The sequence below is a fragment of the Sapajus apella genome, unplaced genomic scaffold (genome assembly GCF_009761245.1).
Source record: "Sapajus apella isolate SASKATOON/1434 unplaced genomic scaffold, GSC_monkey_1.0 scaffold70, whole genome shotgun sequence".
NCBI classification, from domain to species: Eukaryota; Metazoa; Chordata; class Mammalia; order Primates; family Cebidae; genus Sapajus; species Sapajus apella.
The window spans coordinates 6,343,734-6,367,488 of record NW_022437010.1 but is presented as its reverse complement, the minus strand read 5'-3'; positions in this window follow the sequence as shown (position 1 = coordinate 6,367,488).

Genomic DNA, 23,755 nt, shown 5'->3' with positions numbered 1-23,755 from the left:
CTGCTTCTTCCCCATTTCCCTGTTTAGGTGAAAAGCACCAGCACTCACTTCAATCTCAGAATAACTCCAGCGGTGTGTTCTTCCTGGCACATGGAATCTTTATACTAGAGATTAAACAACGGAGGTTTAGGGAAGGGGAGGAGCATGTCTAAGCCACACAGCCCGCCATTGGTGGAGGCTGGATTTAAAATCAGCGGTGTCCAACTCCAAGGCTAGGGTCCTTGATCACCGCCCTGCGCCCCAGGATGTGCCCAGTGGGTGACCATGGTGCTGTCCTCAATGCCGCCCCCTCGCCACTGATGCCGCCCCATAGCCAGGACCTGAGACAGACAGATCGCTCAGGTCAGCTCCTCAGAACACCTCTACCGCTGGCTGCGTTCATCCCTCATCCTCCCCTGGATACATCCTTCACTTAACCTTTCATCTTCCTCTCTTCAAGCCACACTTTATGTTGAGAGAAGGTGCTGTTCCTACAACACAGATCAAGCCACTCCCTTGCTTAAAACTCTCCGGTGGCAGTCTACAGCTTCTGGGACAAGGGCCAGCCTTTCGCTTGGCAGCAGCCTCTGCCTTGGTCTCCAGTCTTACAGTCCGATCTCATTATTTGTGGATTCCATACCTGCAAATTCACCTCTTCACTAAAATGTGTTTGTAAACCAAGTCAATACTTGTGGCTTCACAGTCATTCACAGACTTGTACAGAGAAGGGGGAGAATCTGAGTGGTCCAAGGCACCTGTTCCCAGCTGAGGTGAAGCAAGGCGACCCCTCTGCCTTCTTGTCCCAGCTCTCCTACTGTAAACAAGTGGTCCTTCCTGCTGTCTATCCGAAGCCGTCCTTTGCATTTTTGTGCTTTTGTTGGTGATTTTGCTGTGTAAAATGCCCCCAGGCATGGTGCTGAAGTACTGTTTACTGTCTCTGAATGCGGGAGGCTGCGATGTGCCTATGGAGACAGAACCTGTGCTGGATGAGCCGCCTTCAGCGTGAGTGGCAGTGCTGTTGGCAGTAAGTTCAGTGTTAATGAATCAACAGCCAGGTACATCGAGGCAATGGAAGAGGAAATCCACTTCAACGGGCCCCTCTAGAAAGTGCTTCTGGGCCAGGTGCGGTGGCTCACACCTGTAATCGCAGCACTTTGGGAGGCCGAGGAGGGTGGGTCATGAGGTCAGGAGATTGAGAGCATCCTGGCCAACATGGTGAGACCCCGTCTCTACTAAAAATACAAAAATTAGCTGGGTGTGGTGTCATGTGCCTGTAGTTCCAGCTACTTGGGAGGCTGAGGCAGGAGAATCGCTTGAGTCCGGGAGGTGGAGGTTGCAGTGAGCTGAGGTCAAACTACTGCACTCCAGCCTGGCGACAGAGTGAGACTCCATCTCAAGAGAAAAAAAGAGAGAGAGAGAAAGTGTTTCTATTGTAAGTGGTGAAACTACAGGAAAGAAGGAAAAGCAGCTAAATTTCTGGATTTGTGAGATGATGTCTGATACAGTTTGGATGTTTGTCCTATCCAAATCTCATGTTGAAATGTGATCTCCAGTGTGGGAGGTGGGACCTGGTGGGTGGTGTTTGGGTCATGGAGTCTGGTCCCTTAAGAAAGGCTTGGAGTCATCCTTGCAGTAATGAATGAGTTTTTGCTCCTTTGAGTTCCCATGAGAACTGATAAAAAGAGCCTGGCACCTCTTTCTTGCCTCCTCTCTCGCCATGTGGTTCACCGGCTCCCCAGCGCCTTCTGCCGTGAGCAGAAGCAGCCTGAACCCCTCAGCAGAAGCAGATGCTGGCACCATGCTTCCTGTACAGCCTGCAGAACCAAGAGCCAAATAAACCTCTTTTCTTTGTAAATTACCCAGCCTAGATATTCCTTTATAGCAAAGCCAAGACTGACAGTAAGTGATTTTTTTTTCAAACAAGTGTGGTAGCAACATTGTTGTGAGTCTGAAATCCAAAGAAGTTTACAGTCAGAAAAATGTTAAGCCCCTCTCAGCTAGTGCTGACTGGCCTGCATGTTCCAGATGGTGATACAACATGAAAAAGGTTAAACCTGCTGTCGAGGCAGGGTCTGCAGATCAGGGGGCTGCAGAGGAATTGTGAAAACACCCTCTGAGAGCCATGCAGGGAAAGGGTTATGTGGAAGGGCAGGTTCGCAATGCTGATGAGACCTGCGTGTTCTACTAGGATGTTAATAAACAAACCTATGTAACACAGACGGTGTTTCAGCTGATGAAAATGTGACCAGAGGCTCATAGAACCTAACCTGCACTTTCTCCGGGAGAAATAGCTCAGTATTCGCTAGGTCAGGGTTTGAGGTACGTTTGTTTACAGAACGTAATTACCTCGAGTAACAAGAATCAGCTGTGCTTCCCACTGTCCTTATTCCGGGAGCTCCAGTCCTTTTGAACTCTCTTTAGTTGCCTGAGGATGCTTTTCCTGGGGTGCCCTTTCCTCTCTATCTGGTCACCAAGATCCATCCTCTAAGCCTCAGACCCAGTGAGAACTCCAGGACGTCTCTCTGGACTCTCTCCTAGGATGGCTGAGAATCTCCTCTTCAGCGCCCGGTGACACATCCTGCACACACCTCTGGCTCAGCGTGCATCACAGCAGTGAGATCCCTCACACACTCATCCGCCTCCCCCACCATCTGCTTCAAAGCAAGGCTCTTTGTCCCTTCCTTCCTTCCTTCCTTCCTCCCTTCCTCCCTCCCTCCCTCCTTCCCTTCCTCCCTCCTTTCCCTCCCTCCCTTCCTTCCTTTCTTCCTCCCCCAAATATATATGCATGTATGTATATTTGTATATGTGTATACATATAGATGTGTTTGGGGAGGTGGTGTAAAATAATACTTCGAGATATTTCTTATGTTGCATTTTTATTTTTAAATTAACCTACAGTATCATGCCTATTTAATTGATTCAATGTTGTGTTCTGGAACTTAGCACACAGCCTGGCCCAAACAAAGGACAATAAATATTGGCTGAGATGAGACAAAGCAAAAAGCTTAACTATTCTATTCATTTTACCTAACTGAAGTTCTTTGTGTCATGAATTTTTAATAGTTTAAAATTACCATGTTAAATTAAGAGCATGTTCCCTTATATATTTTAAGTAATTCCTTTGCCCCCTCTCTTTTCAATTTGAGTTATCTATAATAAAATTTTGTTGAACAAAATAAACTCCAGCTTAGTCCAAATTGAATAATTAAACATTTGGAAGAAGTGGTCTGAATTAATGCGCTTTCTCGGTGTAATTCTAGAATACGGAGCCAGAGGAGATCTTAATTTACACGTGTGTTAATTAGGCTTTTCCAGGTTAGCCAAGGAGATAGGAGGGAAAGAACAGAGGGAGCCTCAGCAGGCGTTGGGGCCTGAAAGGAAGGTCATTCACAGACAGCCCAGGGCAGTTTCAACAGCAGCTCTGACATGCAACGCCAGCTGTCTCCTCGGAAGCTGGCATGTGCTGCTCCGGGAGCGGGGGCTGCTGTCACAGAGCCCTGGCCACCTCAGCCCCTGCTCGGACACGGTTTGTCCTGACTTGTTACTTACACCACTGCTTTCTCTGCCTGCCATCTGCTTCTGTCCAGACCAGTGAGTGCCGATGGTCTCTACCGTTTCGAATTCAAATCCCTGCAAAGAAAGCATCCGATTGCTTCAGAGTCACTCTCCTTCCTGCTGGACTGAGATCTTGCATCAGTTTCTCTCCCAAGATGGGGCCTCCTTCTAAATGAGCTGCCCTTGGCCCAGCACCTTCTCCTTGGGCCTGGACAGTGAGAAGACAGAGTCCAATTTCTCAGGAGACCTGTGGGCACGGGACATGCTCAAGTCACACCACTGGGAGCTCCTTTCCGAGTCAACAGAGGCAGAAACTGATGCCTAAAAAGTTAGAGGCTCCTTCCTAGGAGGGTGCCCTTCAAAGCCCCCTATTGTCTAGGTCTCTGAAGCACATCATTGCCCCAGTATTGAGAAGCCTTGTCTCTTTGGCTTGTATTTTTTTTAAGCTGCTTCAAATGTTTGGGTAAAGCCTGCAACATCTGGATGAACAGCCACACCTGGTTTATGAAATGTTTACACATATTGTCTTTTATCCAAATTATGGTTAAAAGTTAAGGTTGCCTGATATCACTAGAACACAAAGAATTGGGCCCACAATATAGTATTTATTTTCATTTGATTTTACTTAATCTACATAAATGAGTTGTTGCTTTTAAAATAAATATGTAACATTACAAGGGAAACTGGTATGACACTTACCAGAAGCCACCATTATTTAAAAGCTATTAGTATTGTTTTGTCTTAGAAGTTCAAAGCAAGGCAATGTGTAACATAGCATTTACTCAATCGATATTTATTGAGAACCAGCTATATTCCAGGCACTGTTCTAAGTGCTGGGAATGCAATCATGAACAAAACAAATATATTCCTGCTTTCAGGGAACTTAAATAGTATTCATTCAATCCACCGGTTTCTCCATTTTTTTAGAACAATGAAGAGCAGGGCAAGGGGTGGAATAAGGGTCAAAAGTCCTACAGTCCTGCCCCAAAGTTTTCCAATTACAGTATGAAGGAATGACCTTATGTCACTAAATTAACAATTTGAACATTGAAAATGTCAATTTAATCTAACTTTAAGCAAGAGGTGAGCCAGAATCATGCCTAATATGTGTGGTAATTAATGATCTTCCAGCCACTAATTGGTTTCTTTCTTTTCCTTCTCTCTCACTTTCATTTTCCCTGACTAAAAAGAAAAGAAAGCCCGAAACCCAAAATTCTCAGCAAGTAACTGGCAGTTGACAGCTCGTATCTTCCTTACTGTATAGACTGCAAGTTCTCATAAACCAGTGCTGTGTGATGAAATCTCAGCTTTACAACCCAGTTTCCATCACAGAAGACTCATCGCTGCCTCAGCCAGTGTCCATCTGGCCCCTGAAAGGCATGAAGACGCTGACCTACTTCCAGCTCTGATTTACTTTTTCTGCAGTGGATTCATCACTGCTCACAAAGCAGTTCATTTAGCACGATTTCATTAGGCCAGGTGTAGTGGCTCATGCCTGTAATCACAGCACTTTGGGAGGCCAAGGCAGGAGGATTGCCTAAGCTCAGGAGTTCAAGACCAGCTTTGGAAACAAAGTGAGGCCCCATTTCTACAAAAACATTAAAAATTAGGACATAGGCATAGGCAAGGACTTTGTGACTAAAACACCAAAAGCAATGGCAACAAAAACCAAAATAGACAAATGGGATCTAACTAAATGTAAGAGCTTCTGCACAGCAAAAGAAACTATCATTAGAGTGAACCAGCAACCAACAGAATGGGGAAAAAATTTTGCAATCTACCCACCTGACAAAGGGCTAATGACCAGAATCTACAAAGAATTTAAACAAATTTACAAGGAAAAAAACAACACCATCAAAAAGTGGGTGAAAGTTATGAACAGACATTTCCCAAAAGAAGACATTTATCCAGCCAGCAAACATATGAAAAAAAGCTCATCATCACTGGTCATTAGAGAAATGCACATCAAAACCACATTGACATACCATCTCAAGCCAGTTAGAATGACAATCATTAAAAAATGTAGAGACCACAGATGCTGGAGAGGATGTGGAAAAATAGGAACACTTTTACACTGTTTGTGGGAGTGTAAATTAGTTCAACCACTGTGGAAGACAGTGTGGTGATTCCTCAAGAATCTGAAACTAAAAATTCCATTTGACCCAGCAAACCCAAAGGATTATAAAACATTCAACTATAAAGACACATGCACACGTATGTTTATTGCGGCACTGTTCACAATAGCAAAGACTTGGAACCAACCCAAATGACCATCAAACATAGACTGGATAAAGAAAATGTGGCACATATACACCATGGAATACTACGCAACCATAAAAAAAGGATGCGTTCATGTCCTTTGCAGGGGCATGGATGAAGTTGGAAACCATCATTCTCAGCAAACTGACACAAGAACAGAAAACCAAACACTACATGTTCTACTCATAAGTGAGTGTTGAACAATGAGAACACATGGACACAGGGAGGGGAACATCACATACCAGGGCCTGTCAGGGGAGTTGGGTGGGGGCAGTTAGGGGAGGAATAGCAGAGGGTGGGGGTATTGGGGAGAACTAACATTAGGAGAAATACCTAATGCAGATGATGGGGGATGGATGCAGCAAACCACCATGGCACGTGTATACCTATGTAACAAACCTGCATGTTCTGCACATGTATCCCAGAACTTAAAGTATAATAATAATAAAAAAATCTTGAAAAAAAATTAGCTAGGCATAGTGATGTGCACCTGCAGTCCCAGCTACTTGGGAGGCTGGGGCAGAAGGATCCCTTGAGCCCAGGAGTTTGAGGTTGCAGTGAGCTATATGATCACCATACTCCAGCCGGGGTGACACAGCAAGACCCTGTCTCAAAAAATAAAAAACAAAACCAACATACAAGAGTCCCATTAAAATCCACAAAGTACAGACCCTGAATGGGGCTCTCCTCCTGGCGGTTACTCTCAGCACCAGAGACGGCACGCTGCAGGAGTGGAGCTCAGTAGCAGATTTCTGGAAAGCATGGCAAATATAACTTGACATCTCCCTGCTCACTGCCTAGAACCATCAATGGCCTAGATTCCTGGGGGAAGACCTTGCTTCCAGAGCATTGCTGCTCATGTCAGGACCAACTGATGATGCCCACATCATTCCCCTAACCCAAAGGATACTGAGCCCAAAAGTCAAACCCCAGCCAGTGCCTGAACAATATTAGTCACATTTTATTTATTTTCAACTTTTATTTTAGATTCAGGAGATACATGTGCAGATTTGTTACAAGGGTATATTGCATGAGGCTGAGGTTTGGCGTACATCTGAGCCCATCACCCAGGTAGCAGGCACAGTACCCAATAGGTAGTTTTTAAACCCTTGCCCCTTCCCTCTTTCTCCCATCTAGGAGTCCGCAGTGTCCACTGTTCCTGTCTTTATGTCCATGAGTACCCAATGTTTAGCTTCCACTTGAAGTAAGAATATGTGGTATTTGGTTTTCTGTTCCTGCATTAACTCACTTAGGATAATGGCTGGCAGCAGCATGCATGGTGTTGCAAAGATGATTTCCTTCTTTTTTATGGCTGTGTAGTATTCCATTGTATATATGTACTACATTTTCTTTATCCAGTCCACCACTGATGGGCACCTAGGTTGATTCCATGTCTTTGCTACTGTGACTAGTGCTACGGTGAACATGCAGGTGAATGTGTCTTTTTGGCAAAATGGTTTATTTCCCTTTGAGTAATGGGATTGCTGGGTTGAATGGTAGTTCTGTTTTAAAGTAATAGTATCAATTATCGGGCTGGGTGCAGTGGCTTACACCTGTAATCCCAGCACTTTGGGAGGCCGAGGCAGGCAGATCACCTGAGATCAGGAGTTCAAGACCAGCCTGACCAACATGGAGAAATCTGGACTCATTGAGAATATGTCTACAGATCCCTGAGAGTTTTGTGAACCCTCACATAGTTTGTTTCTGCAGAAACAATTAAGAGCTCCACCTATTCCTCCCACTCCTCCCAGGATATGGAGCTTCCCATAAAATGCTAGATTGTTCCACCAATCTTGACTGCATGGCTATTCCAACAAATCTATTGTGAAAACCAGTTATAAACTAACTAAAAGGGCTTTCTTCTTGAGGATATGTTTAACATTTATATATATATATATATAAAATACTGTCCCTGCTTTCTGATATTTGGTAATCCTGCTATCATCCTCTACGAAACATCATAATTATAATAATAAAAGTCAGAAACAGAAAAAGGGAGCAGTCTGACATCCAATTAAAAATTAACACCAAATAAGTCAAACTCCCCACAGGATTTTAGGCAGGAAAATTGAAAATCTGATCTAAAATTTATATGAGGTGCAAAGGACCAAGAAAAGCCAAGATATTCTTAAGGAAAAATAACTAAATAAAAGAAATTAACTTAGAGATATAAAGACTTAATATAAGCTACAGGAATTAAGGCAGTAATGTTGAAACAAGAATAGAAAATAGACACATGGAAAAGGACAGAGCCTAAAAACAGACTCATATATATGTGAACACATATCTGTGACAAAGGAAATACTGTAGATTAGTGATTAATAATATATTTAAGAAATGAATGCTGATAGATCAATCAGGTAGCCATACATAAAAAGAAAATCTTGAAATCTACCCTAAACTACTCACAAAAATCAATTTCAGAAGGAATGTAGCTTTAAGGAGTCTGGGCAACATACCAAGACCTCATCTCTACAAAAAATACAAAAAAATTTGCTGAGGGCCGGGCGCGGTGGCTCAAGCCTGTAATCCCAGCACTTTGGGAGGCCGAGGCGGGTGGATCACGAGGTCAAGAGATCGAGACCATCCTGGTCAACATGGTGAAACCCCGTCTCTACTAAAAATACAAAAAATTAGCTGGGCATGGTGGCGTGTGCCTGTAATCCCAGCGACTCAGGAGGCTGAGGCAGGAGAATTGCCTGAACCCAGGAGATGGAGGTTGCGGTGAGCCGAGATCGCGCCATTGCACTCCAGCCTGGGTAACAAGAGCGAAACTCCGTCTCAAAAAAAAAAAAATTTGCTGAGCATGATGGCACACGCCTGTAGTCCCAGCTACTTGGTAGGCTGAGATGGGAGGATCACTTGAGCTCAAGAGGTTGAGGCTGAGGTGAGCTATGATCACGCCAACGTAATTCAGCCTGTGTGACAGAGTGAGGCACTGCCTCCAGCAGATAAATACATACATACATATATGCATAAATTTCTTTTAAAGAAGGAATGCTGGACATAGTGGCTTATGCCTATAATCTCAGCATTTTGGGAGGCTAAGGTGGGAAGATTGCTTGAGCTCAGGAGTTCAAGACCAGCCTGGGCAACATAGTGAGACCTCATCTCTAAAAAGAAAAGAGAAAGAAGAAATAAGATTTAGGGTTCCATAAATGAGCTGAGTGACTGTAGTAAACAATAATCTATTGTATAATTCAAAACATACTTCAACTTTGACAATAATTTGAATGTTTTCTGCATAAAGAAAAGATAGATGTTTAAGGTAGTGATATCCTAATTACCCTGATTTGATTATTACACACCATATGAATGTATCAAAATATCACATTACCCCCCAACATATGTACACACTATTACGTATCAATAAAAATCTGATTATATAAAACCTAATTAATAAAAGGATTATCCTTACTGCTTCTCCATTTGACAGTCCAAGTTTATCAAAATTTTGGGAAGCAGGAAAAAATAAATGGGTCCTGATGGTGGATTGCTGCAACCTTGATGCTGTGGATCCATGCATTAAGGGCCCCATATGCAATATTCAGTATTATTGAAGTAATTGCCACACCCAGTCAATGACTGGTATTTTATTATTACAGATTTGGCCACAGTGTTCTGTTCATTGCCTCTTTCAACAACCTTTCAGCACAGTTTGCCTTCACCTCTAACAGGTCACAATTTACCTCCTCTAGGCTACCCATGGGAACCTCCACAGCTTTGCCATTGCACACTATCTTTGCAGACAAGATCTTAATCACATCCACCTTTCTGCAGTTGCACAGGATACCCCAGACCCACATCCCAGATGGCATTGCTCAGAAGATTGCAGCTGAAGATGACATCACCTTAAATAACATCACTCTAGCCCAAGACATCACTCTTAAAGATACATCACCTGGGCACTAAAGCCTCCACCCCAGTGACACCCATGGAATGCCTCTCCCAAGGTGTTGACAAAATGGACATGGGACATTTATTGCTTTTCTTCCTTTGAATTAGGAATTCTATTGTGTTTCCTGAATTTACTCTCTGCTTGGCCCATGATCCTGGTATGTTCCTTGCTCTCTGCCAAAACATGCACCCTCCCCTCCATGCCTAAAGGAAAACCTGGTCGAAGTTACTACTCTCAATGCCATTCTAACATTAATGAAGAGTATTGCTTCCTCCAAGAGGCAGCTGCAGTAGGTGAGTGAATCCTTTGCACCCTGGGGAGAGGGTCACACACTCCATAGTAACTTCCACTCCACCCTCCAGCTTTCCACCAGGACCTCCTGCCCTGTCCCCAGCTGTGACTGCCATCACCACCCCATCCCCTTGGTTACACACAAATACCACCCATCTTTACATGTACTTTGCCAGCTTACCAGATCATACCCTCCAACAACATAACTGCAGGACTTGCCGCCATGACCTGAGAAATACACCAAGATACTCTCTCAAATTTTTTGAGATATATACATATCTCATACGTTTAACATACTTTGCAATCCACCAAGATATGGGTAGAGACCCTGGAAATTTTGGAGATTCCCCTGCTAATGCCGTATGAACGGGAAATTTAGATACAGGCTGGCTTACAAGGACCCCTTACACTTCGACTTGTGTTCCTCCTTTCAACTCTCATAAAAAGTTTCCTATACTATTTAGGGCAAACGATGGCCTTCTTTCTAAGTCTCATCTATCATCACTGCAAAGGTGCCTTAGTTTGATGTTAAAATATCACAGGGTCAAATGTATTGACCAAGCTTCTGGCATCTATAAAGTCGATGTTTTAACACCTGTCCTACATGCATATATCAGACACTCCTTGATCTGGAAAACCCAACAATATGCTTTACTCCAGCCTCAGGCCTCCCTTGTCGCCTCCCCACTGCCAGCCACCATTCCTCAGGAGTCCTCCTTCTCCCAGGGGTGCACTTTTCAAATACAAACCAACCGATCCAGAGCCCACACCCGAACTACCTCCTTTTTAAAAAATTATTATTATATTTTAAGTTCTGGGGTACATGTGCACATCTTGCAGGATTGTTATGTAGGCATGCCATGGTGGTTTGCTGCCTCCATCCCCCTGTCACCTACATTAGGTATTTCTCCAAATGTTATCCCTCCACAATCTCCCCACCCCCTGCTATCCCTCCCCTAGCCCCCGACCCCCCAACAGACCCCAGTGTGTGATGTTCCCCTCCCTGTGTCCGTGTGTTCTCATTGTTCAACACCCACCTATGAATGAGAACATGTGGTATTTGGTTTTCTGTTCTTGTGTCAGTTTGCTGAGAATGATGGCTTCCAGATTCATCCATGTCCCTACAAAGGACATGAACTCATCCTTTTTATGTCTGCATAGTATTCCACGGTGTATACGTGCCACATTTTCTTTAACCAGTCTATCACTGAGGGGCATTTGGGTTGGTTCCAAGTCTTTGCTATTGTAAACAGTGCCACAGTGAACATATGTGTGCATGAGTCTTTATAATAGAATGATTTATAATCCTTTGGATATATACCCAGTAATGGGATTGCTGGGTCAAATGGCATTTCTAGTTCTAGAACCTTGAGGAATTGCCACACTGTCTTCCACAACGGTTGAACTAATTTACACTCCCACCAATAGTGTAAAAGCATCCCTATTTCTCCACATCCTCTCCAGCATCTGTTGTCTCCTGATTTTTTAATGATCACCATTCGAACTGGCGTGAGATGGTATCTCAATATGGTTTTGATTTGCATTTCTCTAATGACCAGGGATGATGAGCATTTTTTCATATGTTTGTTGGCTGCATAAAGGTCTTCTTTTGAAAAGTGTCTGTTTATATTTTTCACCCACTTTTTGATGGGGTTCTTTGTGTTTATCTTGTAAATTTGTTTTAGTTCTTTGTAGATTCTGGATGTTAGTCCTTTGTCAGATGGTTAGACTGCAAAAATTTTTTCCCATTCTCTTGTTTACTGGTTCACTCTGATGATAGTTTCTTTCGCTGTGCAGAAGCTCTTAAGTTTAATTAGATCCCATTTGTCTATTTTGGCTTTTGTTGCCACTGCTTTTGGTGTTTTATTTATGAAGTCCTTGCCTATGCCTATGTCCCGAATGCGATTGTCTAGGTTTTCTTCTAGGGTTTTTATGGTGTTAGGTCTTATGTTTAAATCTTTAATCCATCTGGAGTCAATTTTTATACAAGGTGTAAGGAAGGGGTCCAGTTTCCACTTTCTGCACATGACTAGCTGGTTTAACTACCTTCTTTACTGGTCTCTCACTATCCACCTTCCCTATTCAACCAAGGGCAGGTACCAGACAACTAGGGACAGCCCCTATACTCCAGAGCCTGCTGAAATCAGCAAACTGGCCAGTCCTGAGCCTATTTACTTTGCCTTCCTGTTCTTTCCCATGGAAACCACACACACACATGCACACACACACACACACACACACGCACAGGCTCTTGTCAACAGTTCTTGTCTCACTCTGCCTCCTGCTTCCCTGTGGGGCCCCCGTGGTGTGGTGCATACCTTCCTCTTGGGAACTGTGTGGAACTATCTTTTTGATAGCAGTCCTCTCCATTGGCCTTGGTATTAGTATACCTCAAATATTTTTACTGATACACTGTGGTTTGTTTGTTTGTTTGTTTGTTTGTTTTTTGGCTTTTTTTTTTTTGAGACTGAGTTTCACTCTTGTCTCCCAGGTTGGAGTGAATTGGCATGACCTCAGTTCACTGCAACCTCTGCCTCCTGAGTTCAAGTAATTCTCCTGCCTCAGCCTCCCGAGTAGCTGGAATTACAGGTGCACACCACCATGGCCAGCTAATTTTTGTATTTTTAGTAGAGATGGGGTTTCACCATGTGAACCAGGCTGGTCTTGAACTCCTGATCTCAGGTCATCTGCCGGCCTCAGCCTCCCAAAGTGCTGTTATTACAGGCATGAGCCACCACACCCGGCCTATACACTGTTTTTTTTAAACAGCTGGGAAACCTCTTATCCTCATCAACAGTACAAGGGTCCAATTTCAGGAGGGCGGGGCTCACCTGCTTTACTTCCAAATCCCCACATGCAGCCTGGAGCCTCTCTCTGATCTATTTGTTGCACTTGCTTCAAAAAGTCAGAGATGGTTTATTTTTCTTTTCCTCGGCCCTGATTAATTTCAACAGAAGAAAATGTATCCCCTCCAGCTTGTGAGGATATCCAAGCTTGATTAGACATTCATGGTGATAAACTATCCTGCACTGGCTGATCCAATCACTTTTGATTTTCCAAGCTTGGCTCTCGGACCATCCTGGTGGAGGAGACGCTAGCAGTCTGCCCAATCTGAGTAAAAATCCAGAATAATCTTTTATTTTGTCGATACACAGTTATGAGTGCAAGTTTTAAACTGCTGCTACTCTGCAGCCTGCCTGCCTTATCCTCTCTCCTGAGCACCCAGGGAAGTGAGAGCTTCCACTTCAAAGCAGAGGTCCTCGTAACACTAAGTCAGCTAATAATCTCTCCAGCTGAACCCCATGCACTCACATGGACAACACACGTCTCTCCTTCAGTAATGATCATCCTTGTACCATGTTGGTGGTATGCTCTAGTCGTGACTCAGCATCTGGTTGTCTATTGCTACATAACAAACCACCTCAACATTCAGGGGCTTGAACTGAAAGCAGGATCTTGAAGGGATATTTGCACATTTCATGCTCATAGCAGCATTATTCACAATAGCCACCAGGTGGAAGCAACCCAGTGTCCAATAACAGATGAGTGGATAACCAAAACGTGGTCCATCCATACAATGAAATATGGTTCAGCCTTAACAAGGAAGGACATCCCATCACATGCTACAACATGGATGGACCTTGAGGGCACTATGCTAAGTAAAGTAACCCAGGCACAATAGGACAAATCATGTGTGATTCCACTTTATAGGGTACCCAAGAGAATCAAACTCTCAGAGATAGAAAGTAGACTGTGGTGGCCAGGGACTTGGGAAAGAGGAAAGGGCAGTTAATGTTTGAAAGGTACAGAGTTTCAGTTTGGGAAGATGAAAATGTTATGAAAACAGATGGTGATGATGGTTGCACAACAATGTGGATGTACTTTACGCCACGGAACGGTACACTTTAAAATGGTTACCATGGTAAATTTTACATTGTTTATGTGACCTCAATTTGTAAAAGAGCAGCTGTGCTGAGAATGAGCATGCTTGTTATGAGCAGCTCTCTGAGATTTCCGGTGCTTCTTATTGCCTTGTTAGGAAGATGGCAGATTCTTCTCCATGTCTGCTTCCTTCATTATAAAATTCCCATTTCCATTTTGCCTCTAGGTAGAAGCTCATGGAACTCAAATAGGAAATGATGATGGTAGGATTCTCCTGCGGAAAAGAGGTATCTCAAAAGGAAAAAATAGTGCATTTAACATGGAAAAATGAAATCCTCCAAAGGGAGCTTCATTAACTGAATTACCCAGAACAGCCTTATCTTCTATTGTATTTTTCTGCTGCCCCTTTGAGCTTTTGGTGTCTGCATAACTAGAAGAGCAGGACATATGCTTCTGAGTGGGCTTTGCCATGGGAAGCAGTGCCCAGGGCACTCTGCTGAGCCTGGGCACATTCCCCTAGGCAGAGGAGTAAGGAAGAAGTCTCCAGTGCATAGGTTAGGAAATAGGTTAGGTCTTCAGCATGAGCTTACCACAGTTTTTTTTTTTTTTTTTAAAGAAAAAATGAGTGGCTTAAAATGATATTCCACTGTTTTTCATTATATTTATGTGGACTAACTGGGTTCAGCTGGTGGTTTGCACTTGGAGTCTCTCGCGTGGCTGCCATCTTCTGAAGGCTGGACGTCCCACGTGGCTTCTCCACCAATACATCTGGTGCCTCAGCTGGGAGAGCTGGCACAGTTGGCAGCTGCTCAGGCATCTCACTCTTTCTGCACAGCCTCCCCGTGAGGTTAGTTTGAGCATGGTGACTTTAAAGTAGTTGACCTTATATGGCAGCTGCCTTCCCTCAGAATAAATATGCAAGAGACCCAGGTGGAAGCTGCAAGGTTTGTAATGACCTAGTCTTGGATTTAACACCAAGATGGCTTCTGTCACATTCTGTTAGTCAAAAATAAGCCACACAGTGGCACATGGTAGCACACACTCAGAATGCCAACACTTTGGCAGGCTGAGGCAGGTGGGTTGCTTGAGCCCAGGAGTTCAAGACCAGCCTGGGCAACATGATGAGATCCTGTCTCTAAAAATATATATATATGTATATACAAAAATTAGCCAGGCATGGTGGCATACCTCTACGGTCTCAGCTACTTGGGAGGCTGCAGTGGGAGAATCACCTGAGCCCAATGAAGTTGAGGTTTCAGTGAGACATGATCATGCCACTGCACTCCAGTTTGGGTGACAGAGTGAGACCCTGTCTTGAAAAAGTAAAAGACACAGGTCAGCCCAGATTCAAGGGGATGGGATTACACAGAGTCACAGATTCAGGAAGGTATGATTTATTGGGAAACCATCTTTGGAGATGACCTCCACAATCTGTCACTGTCTTTTAGATAAGATGATCAACACATTTCTGAGTATACGTTATATTTCCATTATCAGTGCATTTTCTGAAACTTCCCCAGTCTTAGCACTGAAGGTCCTGCACCCTAGAAAATATCTGTCAGTCCTTGTCAAGCCAGGATGCTTGGTCACCCTACTTTTAGACCTCCTTAATTTCATGAACTCAATGTTGCATACGATTGATTTTCCAAAAATATGTGTCTGCCTTAAAATTGTGATTTCTGTCCTGATGAGCTCTCCTCACATGTCTCTGTCATTCTGGTGGTTGTTCCAGACCCTAATGGTTTGTATAGGATCCACTTGACTTCAGAGCTGTATAAATTCAATAACGTGACAGTAATGATACAGTTTTTTATTGTCCCACAGTTATTATTTTAATCCAAGATACAGCTGAACACCATATCTTAGATCTAAAGTTGCATACGATAGGCCGGGCATGGTGGCGCAAGCCTGTAATCCCAGCACTTTGGGAGGCCGATGTGGGCAGAACACTTGAGGCTGGGAGTTGGAGAACAGCCTGACCAACATGGAGAAACCCTGTCTCTACTGAAAATATAAATAATTAGCTGGGTGTGGTGGTGCATGCCTGTAATCCCAGCTACTAGGGAGGCTAAGGTAGGAGAATCACTTGAACCTGGGAGGCAGAGGTTGCAGTGAGCCAAGATCACGCCAGCACACTCCCCTGGGCAACAAAAGCAAAACTTCTCTTGAAGTCTCAAAAAAAAAACCCCAAAAACTAAAAACTAAAACTTCATACAATAAGCCTTAAAATGTAGGTTGGGTGGGGCGGGTTCATGCCTGTAATCCCAGCACTTTGGGAGAGCGAGGTGGGCAGATCACAAGGTCAGGAAATCAAGACCATTCTGGTAAACATGGCGAAACCTCATCTCTACTAAATATACAAAAAACTAGCCAGCCATGGTGGCACGTGCCTGTAATCTCAGCTACTTGGGAGACTGAGGCAGGAGAGTCACTTGAACCTGGGAGGTGGAGGTTGCAGTGAGCCAAGATTGAGCCACTGCACTCCAGCATGGGTGACAGAGTGAGACTTTGTCTCAAAAAACAAAACAAATGTAACCAATATAAATCTGGGAGTTCATATGACCCTGTCTTGGTGGAAGTGACATATTCAAAAAACCAACAATTTGACAAAAAATATAATCAAAAAGCAATTCAAGTTGTATTTGGACTGTGAACACTAATACACTGTATAGTATTAATACATACATGCTTGTTACCTTGTTGCAACAGCATAAAATATCACAAAGTAGAAAGAGTTCTGGATAGATAGGAGTCCTGCTGAGTAGCTCCGTGCCCTGGTGCGGATATGATGAAGGGTTCCCAGGTCGGCTTCCTCCACCCTGAGGTCACCATTAATGTTGGAAGACAACTTAAAAATCAGACAGCATCAATCTCCTTCAATAGTTGTCTACAGCTTGTGTGTTCAGTAAATTCTCGGTTATTGAACTGTCTTGGGTAAGCTCAATCTCTCTTGGCCTCAATGTCTACTAACATAGTTCATATGCTGTTAAAGTTATGAGTATCCATATTCTAAGATTTGCATTGAATACAGATGGTAGATAAAATTTTAGTGACAAATCTCGATGATTCTGTAGGAACATTTTCATGTGATAAATCTTTTCATGCTGTCTTGGCCTCAGCAGAATGGCAACATTACATTTAAAGACAGACTTTGACACTTTGGGGTGTGTATGTGCGTGGGTTTGTTTTGAGGCGCCCTCTCTGTTGCCCAGGCTGTACTGCAGTGATGTGATCATAGTTCACTGAAGCCTCGAATTCCTGGGCTCAAGTGATCCTCCCACCTCAGCCTCCCAAGAAGCTGGGACTACAGGCACATGGCACCATGCCTAGATCATTTTATTATTTTTTGTAGAAACAGTGTTGCCCAGGCTGCTCTTGAACTATGTTGCTCAGACTGGTCTTGAACTATGTTGCCCAGGCTGGTCTTGAACTCCTGGGTTCAAGTGATCCTATTGCCTCAGCCTTCCAAAGTGCTGGGATTATAGGTATGAACCAACATGTCCTTTACTTGATGCTGAAGGCCCTGCCAGCCCTTCCATTTCCTTTAATGCATTCTGTGCTGTCCATCGCAGACTCCTAATTCACCTCATCATTTTTTGCTTCAGATCCCCGCGTGTACAATGATTCATGGCGGCATATAGCAGCTCACAGGAGGATAAGTGTAGCCAAGCAGTATGTATCTAAAGTGAGGAGAGCAATTGCATAAAGGAAGCTAAACAATGGTTTGAATGAGGCAATGGGAAAGGAAAGAAAGCCAATCATTCCTCTGAGTGTGTGGGACTTGGAAATAAATGTGGAAGAATTAGCAGGACTTGCTCCAGAGATCTGCGAGGGAATCAATGCACTCAGGGAGAGCAGGAAGGTAGAATAGACTTTCACAAAGGAAGTTGGGATAAACCTTGAGGACAAAGAGGAGTTTAATTACAGTGTAAGAAATATTTGAAAGGAGTCGCTGCAGAGTGAGATTGGAAAGGGGGATGACAGTGGACGGACGAGCAGAGTGAGGTAGTAAAGGTCTCATGGGCATGACTACTGTGGGACAGACCTGGGATTCATCAGGATCACCTTCACCTCCATCCCTGGCCCCAAGGGCAGATATGTTACTGGAGTGAGAAGCTGCATCCTCTTATCCAGAAATAACGTAGAGCCCCCTACCACCAGTCAAATTGAGATTCTGAGGATGGGCTCTTCACTGGAGGCTGAAAGTCCTGCCAAATTAATATCCTATCCTCAGAGGACCCAACTGCTGGGAGCACAATCTTCTTACCTAGGTCAACTAGCAGACATGATATACTGTCCTCAAGTCTTCCCTGCATCCTGCCACCCCCAGGAAACCATCCCACGACAAAAGAGCAGAGCACTAGTTGAGATCATAGGTTTTAGAATTAGTAGGACCTGACATTTGGCAGTTAAGGAGCCTTTAATAGGTAAGTTATTGACTGATCTAAACCCCAGTTTCCTCATCGGTAACATAATAACAGTTCATTATAACAGTACATAGTCTCCTTAATTGAGAACCTAAATTGGGCAGTGTTATTGTCTTTTTCTTTTCTTTTCTCTTCTTTTTAGATGGAGTCTTGCTCTGTCACCCAGGCTGGAGTGCAGTGGCGCAATCTCAGCTCACTGCAACTTCCGCTTCCCGGGTTCAAAGTGATTCTCCTGACTCAGCCTCCACAGTAGCTGGGATTACAGGTGCCTGCCACCACACCCAGCTAATTTTTGTACTTTTAGTAGAGACAGGGTTTCACCATGTTAGCCAGGCTGGTCATAAACTCCTAACCTCTTGATCCACCCGCCTCAGCCTCTCAAAGTGCTGGCATTACAGGCATGAACCACCACACCTGGCCTGGGCAGTGTCATTCTTCTAGAATGTGAAGGCATTGGTTTTTCAGCCATGAACATCCAAACCATGCACTAAGAAGCACTGTGACGTTGGACATCCAAGAAGATGGCAGGGTAGAAGCACCAGGAATCCATCTCCTCATCTAGACAACAATCGCACTGGCAGGATCTCTCGAATGTAACTATTTTGGAACTTTGGTGTCTACTGACGGTTTGCAACATCCAGGAGAAGACTTGAGTGGTAAATTGTGGTTGATTTTGATTAGTTTTAGCTCTTAGTACAGTAGCAGCTGTCACCTACCAGCCCTATGGCAAACGGCTATGCATGCGTGCCTGAAGCAGGTTGTAGACAGGTTGCAGGAGCCAAGGTGGGTGTAAGGACCCTGTCCTCCAAATAATGGGGATCTTTGCTGTGATCACTAATAGCTGCTTCCGGTTATGGAGGTGTGGACACAGAGTGGGGCAGCATTGTCGCAACCATCACTTACACTTTTACAAACCTCATCTCTCTGGCTGAAGCAACTTCCAGGGGAATGAAAGGGCCAACACCTGTTTTGGGAGCCTGCTCCTTTTTTCCTCTTTATTTTTCCTTTTTACTCCTTTTGGAATAAAATATTTAAGAACTAGGACGTCAACAACAACGACACATACAGAGGCATTTGGAGAGTCATCACACATTCCCAGGGAAAGATGCAGGCTCAGAGAAAGACCTGAGAAGACCTTAAGTTTACACCTAAGGCTGAATGAACTTTGGCAGACAGGCACCCTACCAAGGCAGAGAGTTACAGAATTACATATTATAAGATTCAAATGTCCAGATTTCAGCAAAAAAAAAAATCACAAAGCATACAAGCAGAAAAGTATAACACGTTTTTAAAGTCAATAGAAACCATCTGTGAAAAACACTAGATGATAGACATACTATACAAAGAATTTAAAACAATTGTCTTAAATGTGCTCAAAGGGCTTAAAGAAGACGTAGATAAAAATCAAGAACATTTATGAACGAAATGGAAATATCAATAAAGAGACAGAAAACATGAGAAGGAACTAAAGGAGCTGAAAAGTACAATAACTGAAATGCAACTTTCACTAGAGGACTCGAAAGCAGATTTGAACAGGCTGAAGAAGAAAGAATAAGTGAACATGAAAATAGAACAATTGAAATTCTTGACTCTGAGGAATAGAAGGCAAACAAGATTACAGAAAAGTGAACAGAGCCTTAGGAACCTGTGGCACTTCATGAAGTAAACCAACACATACATTGTTGAGGTTCCAGAAGAAGAAGATAAAGAAAAAGGGGCAAAGAGATTATTTGAATAAATAATGGTTGGATGAAAACTTCCAAAATATGATAAAAAACATGAAGATAAACATTCAAGAAGCTCAATGATCTTAAAAGACCCACACTAAGACATATTATAATCAACTGTTGAGACAAAGAAAGAACCCTGAAAGCAATGAGAAAGAAGTGACTTATCATATACAATGAATCCCCAATAAGGTAAGCAGATTTCTCATCAGAACCTTGGAGAGGCCAGAAGGCAGTGAGTTGATATATTCAGAGTACTGAAGGGGGAAGGAACAAACAAAGCAAAACTATTGACCAAGAATGTTATATCCAGCAAAATTGGCCTTTAACAATGAGGAAGAAATTAAGACATTCCCAGATAAACAAAAGCTGAGGGAGCTTGTTACCACTAGACCTGCTGTTTTAGTCTGTTGTGTGCTGCTATAAAGAATGCCTGAGGCTAGGTAATTTTTTTTAATGAAAAAATAAGTTTATTTTGCTTAGGGTTCTCATGTCTAGAAAAGTTCAAGATTGGGCATCTAATGGAGAGATCAGGCTGCTTCCACTCATGGCAATAGGTGGAGGGGAGCTGCCATGTCCAGAAATCACATGGTAAGAGGGAGCAAGAAAGGTACCAGGGAGGTGCCAGCCTCTTTTTAACAACCAGCTCTCATGGGAGCTAATAGAGTGAGAACTCACCCTCTCTGTGACTGTGTGGATATTAATCTGTTCATGAAGTATCTACCTGCATAACCCAGCACTTCCCATTAGGCCTCTTGCTAGCACTACCACACCAGGGATCAAATTTCAGCAAGAGGTTTGGAGGAGTCAGATATCCAAATTGTAGCACCTGCCCTGCAAGAAGGGAGTTCTAGTTCTTTAGGTTGAAATGAAAGGGCACCAAACAGTAGCTCAAAGCTATATGAAAAATAAAGATCTCTGGCAAAAGAAAATACATGAACAATTATAAAATAGTATTATTGCAACTTTAGTTTGTACTTTCACTTTTTATTTTCTGCATGATTCAAAAGGGTAATGTATTTAAAAACTTATTGGTTTATACTTCTGGTCACACAATGCACAAAGATATAATTTTGTGATATCAGTAACTGAAAAGGGGTAGGAACAGAGCTGCACAGGAGCAGAATATTTACATGCTATTGAAGTTAAGCTGGTATAAAATTCAAACTACAATGTATACCCCCCCTTTTTTTTTTATTTCGAGAGACAGCATCTCACTATGTTGCCCAGGCTGTTCTCAAACTCCCAGGCTCTCAAGTGAGCAACCTGCCTTGGCCTCCCAAAGTGCTACAGGCAGTTTGAGCCATCATGTCTGGTCCAGGGTATAACTTCAGAAAGTGCAGTTTTAAAGATAGAAAAAATTCTAGGGATGGATGGTGGTGACAGTTACATAATAATGTGAATATACATAATGTCATTGAACTGTACACTGAAAATGGTTATAATAATTTTACGTTATGCATATTTACAATCTTGAAAAATAATGTTTAAATAGTTAAAGAGTCAGCTCATGCTGTCTAAGGACCCCCTTTTTCTACCCATACTCTCTATGCTTCACTCCTACTCACTTCACTTCTGAGGAGGAGAATGTACACTCATTTTTGAACTTGCTCTCATGCACTGATTCTTCTTTCTAAAGAGTAATGCTTTTCTTTCTCTCACTTTTGCTTATTACTAGTGAATGCCAGCTACTGTCTCTTATATTATGAAACCATGCAAACTAAAAGCCATATTATAATTATGTATAATAGAAAGAAAGGCAAGATATTTCCACTTCCTTTGATGCTATGCAGTACTCGCTGTTTTGGATATGAAATGGTTAAGCAGTCATCCCCTTGGAAGCTCTGCAGAAAGTGGGGATGGGGTTTTTTTTTTAGATGATTTTAAGCAGGAAATGCCATGATGACCTGTTTCAACAGAATGGGTTTTTATATTCAGATCTTACTCCAAATCAGGAAGTTCTTTTTCCTGCCAGAAAGTGAGACAGATAAACCCTTTCCTCTACTCCACCCCACTAACAGTTCCACACAGCACAGAATCCAGAAAACGGAAATGGCTGGGTATAGGGTAAAGTCTCTGACTCTGCCTCAGGGACAAGAATATGGAACAAGGAGAGAAGACAGGGATCGAGAAGGAGAGGGAGGAACATGGGAGAAGAAGAGGGAGAGATGGAAAGAGAAAGAAAACTGATGAGGTGACTTGTATCTGTAGTCCCAGCTACCTGGGAGGTTGAGGCAGGAAGACCGCTTGAGCCCCAGAAGTTTGAGGCTGCAATGAGCTATAATCCCACCATTGCACTCCAGCCTGTGTAACAGAATGAAATCCTGCCTCTTGAAAAAAAGAAAAAAAGAAAGAAAGAAAAAGAAAAAGAAAGAAAAGAAATTCGATATTAAAACCAGGATCCCTAGGAAATTATTTCCAGTATTTTTGTATTGTTTCCAAGTTAACTGTACAGACAATTATAAGGAATTGGTCTGTTTGGAGGAATCTCAGCCAGTTTTCTTTGTTGCCTTCATAAAGGCCCAAGGTAAGTAACCTATCAAGCATATATACATTTATCAGATGCCTTCTGCCTATTACGGTAAAAACAGCTAGAACTCAATGTGCCCCAAAACAGGTAAACAGGCTCCCAGAATATACTTTAATCGGACTTAAGATAGCCTTGTTATTCTACAAATTCTGAGAGTAACACCTGTGCCCTTGCTGACTCACCACTAACAGAAAATGATTAAGATGGCTATTTACAGGGTACGCACTTTTTCTAGCTTAATTAGCCTCCTACCTGTATCCAGGAACTAACGCCAGATGGCTCTGTCCTCATGGCAGTCACCTGGCCATGACCAGAATCCCAGGTTGAGTGTCTCTGCAGGGAGGAAGAAAAGGGGTGGGAAAGGAAGGAAAGACATCACTATTTATCACCTGAATGCCTTGTCCCTGGCACTGTGCTTCCACATATGTTTCTGATTAATGGTCCCAACAACTCTGAGAGGTTGGTGTTACTATGTTCAGTTTCCAGATGTGGAAACAGAGGCTTAAGGACTTGGAGTAATTTATTCAAGATCCCAGAGTCAGGAGAGAGGAAAGGCAAAATGGCAACTGATTTTTCTCCCACATGGTCTTTTCATGGGAGGTTTGTGCCTTTATTTTCAGCCTCAAATCATGCAGAATATTTCCTGACAAACTCCTGGTAACAGCATTATTCTACAGCATGCCACGGGAGTCTCGGGAGTCATACTTGGTTCTGAGAAGTACAAGCCAAAAATAAAACTCTAAGCACCCCCAATCAACTGAATGGATCCCTCTCTTGGCCAAGAGGGATTCCAAAATACACCTGAAAAATGAGATCAAGCCATGATGGGAAGGGGGAGTTGGGCTTGCTTCATTCTACCATCTAATCTTTGGAGTTTAGACGCGACTGATCAGCTTTAACATTGACTCAGAGACCTTAAGACTGACAAAATAGACTTTGTAGCAATAAGATACCACATTCCAGCCTGACTCTGGTGTGGAATCACAAGACAGATAGCAGGCCCTCAAAGAAATGGGAGTATTTTACCAGGCGCGGTGGTTCATTTCTGTAATCCCAGCACTTTGGGAGGCCGAAGCGAGTGGATCTCTTGAGGTCGAGAGTTCGAGACCAGCCTGACCAATATGGAGAAACCCTGTCTCTACTAAAAATAGCCGGTGTGGTGGTGTGTGCCAGCTACTCAGGAGGCTGAGGCAGGAGAATTGCTTGA